Source organism: Bufo gargarizans, chromosome 6 (genome assembly GCF_014858855.1).
Source record: "Bufo gargarizans isolate SCDJY-AF-19 chromosome 6, ASM1485885v1, whole genome shotgun sequence".
Taxonomy (NCBI): Eukaryota; Metazoa; Chordata; class Amphibia; order Anura; family Bufonidae; genus Bufo; species Bufo gargarizans.
The window spans coordinates 76,116,689-76,119,121 of NC_058085.1; the positions used below are offsets into that span (position 1 = coordinate 76,116,689).

At 37.3% G+C, this 2,433-nt stretch overlaps 1 non-coding gene across 1 annotated transcript; it reads left to right on the top strand.

Annotated features, from left to right (window-relative positions):
* The first annotated feature begins 1,814 nt into the window (after nucleotides 1-1,814).
* LOC122942732 lies at nucleotides 1,815-2,002 on the top strand. The gene has a single exon (XR_006390673.1). It is a non-coding gene; the product is annotated as a U2 spliceosomal RNA (small nuclear RNA).
* The last annotated feature ends 431 nt before the right edge of the window (nucleotides 2,003-2,433 follow it).

Here is a 2,433-nt window from a genome sequence, read left to right on the forward strand (position 1 = left end):
AATAAAGTAATCCATAAAGATCAAATATGTGGTGTTCCGGGAAGAAGTATAAGTGAGAATCTTAATACTATTAGAGATTGCATATGGTATCAGGAAGATAGAAAGCAGAACCTAGCAATCCTGTCACTTGATTTTTTTAAAGCATATGATTGTGTGTCGCACGAATTTTTATGGCAAGTCCTAAAACAGATGAACTTTCCAGATTGCATTATCAAACAGATATCACTCCTATATAAACAGACATATAGCCAAATATCTATCAACGGCTTTTTGACTGAGAATGTATCATTGTTATCCGGAGTCAAACAAGGGTGCCCTTTGTTGCCAATACTGTTCATTTGTGTGCTCGAACCACTTCTGACAATGATCAGGAAAGATAAAGTCATTAGAGGAGTCCCACTGCCAGGTGGGAAAGGAACATCTATAAAGACTAATGCATACATGGATGACGTCACTGTATTCTGTACTACTGCACCATCATTGAGGAGAACCTTGCAGATGACTAATTTCTTCTGTTTTGCTTCTGGCTTTAAGTTGAATCAACAAAAATGTGATTGTTATACTATGGGGGCTTGGCCTGAAATTAATATACCGGACTTGAAAATCCAGAGTGAAGAAATTAAGATACTTGGAATTATTTTTAATAGAGAGAATGATGGACAAAAAAATTGGGACATTGTTACAAAAAAAGTGCAGAAGAAATTGGATTTTTGGAGATTGAGGCACCTGTCCATAGAAGGAAAGAACTTAATAACAAAAGCAATTATAATCCCGATCCTATTATATTTAAGTCAAGTGTTTCCACCAAATGAGAATTGTGTGAAATATCTGCAGAGAATAGTGTTTCTTTTCATATGGAACTCAAAGATGGACAAAATAAGAAGAGATGTAATGTATAAACTTAAAAAGTTTGGGGGAAAAGAAATCCCGAATTTAAAGAGGTTTTTATATATACAATTTTTCTCCTTGTGTTCCAAGTCTATCAGAACAGAGAGTACATGGTCGTATTTTTTAAGATATGCAGCAGGACATTTGTACAGAAGAAGGAAATGGATCCAACAATCTCAAACATCGCCAGTACTGCTATGCCCACCTAAGCAATATGTAATAATAGAAAAAGTTATTAAGATGTATCAACTTGAGAAATATGAATATGGCGTTGTGTGTAATCCTAGAAGGATAAAATGGATTCTCGATAATAAACAGATAACAAAATCAGTGGCAAATTTTCCTACTAATAAATCAATGGAGTGTTGGAAGCTATGTAACATGCCGTACTTGTCTAATAATTTGAAAGACCTATCATGGATGGTAATGCATGACTGTGTTCCGAGTAGAGCCTTTCAGCATAGAAGGGGCTTAAGTACAACAGCGAAATGTCCTAGACCAAATTGTACAAGTGACGAGACTACGCTACACATTTTTTGGAACCGTGCTTATGCGCAAAGCGTATGGAAAATGGTCGGTAACATCTTGAAACATATATGTGACCTGAAATATTTAAATTATGAGATAGTATTGTACGGTCTGGGAAATACTCTAACTCCTGATAAGAAAAAAATATTATGGACAATGATCAATTGCATCAAGAACGCACTTTGGAAAGTCCGGAACATATATCTGTTCAGAAAAGACTATATTGAAGAAAAAGAATGTATAAAAATGTCTCTTAGTGAAATGTACGTGTATTATCTGAGAGAACGTAAGAAGATTGGGAAGACTGCAGCAACTAAATGGAATATATATATGTGGAATGAATTGTTATAACACGCTTTACTCCTAGTTTACAGGTTTTAGGGAGTTAGTGAAAAGCAAAGGTTTCTAAAGAACAAATGAAAACGTAAAAAAATCTGTTCTTATCAGTTTAATATCTGATACGTCCCCTATCTGGGGACCATATATTAAATTGATTTTTCGAACAGGGAGATGGAAAAAGAGCTTGCTCTGTCCACTCCACTCATTGACCTGGTATTGCAGTACCTCCAGGACCGGTGCACCCCTTCTAATCTGGTATGAAAAAACAGAATGAAATTGAGTGATGGATGTCAAGGATCCTTCCAGCAAGTGAAAAAGTTGCTGTGTCCTGCCTCAGCAGTCCTGCACTTCAGCTTCTCCTTCCTCTGTCAGGGTTTTGCTGTGCTGCTTTCTGCATCTAGCCTGTCAATCTCTTAATTGCATCACCTGTGTGTGGGTTTGTTCGAGCACCAAGCAACCCAGCCAGCCAGTCACCTCTCCTCACAGTCCAAATCCAATTAAGATTGATGGCTTAATTGTTGTGTTAATTGGCTTATCACCTGAATGAAGTGTTTGGATATCACCTGAATGCAGTTTTTGGACCTCCACTCCGTGCACCACTCTTTTGATTTGGGCCTGTTGTGCACACCTGGGCAGTCTGCTGAGTTGTTCCTTAGAATTGACCCTTTTGTAGCAAGT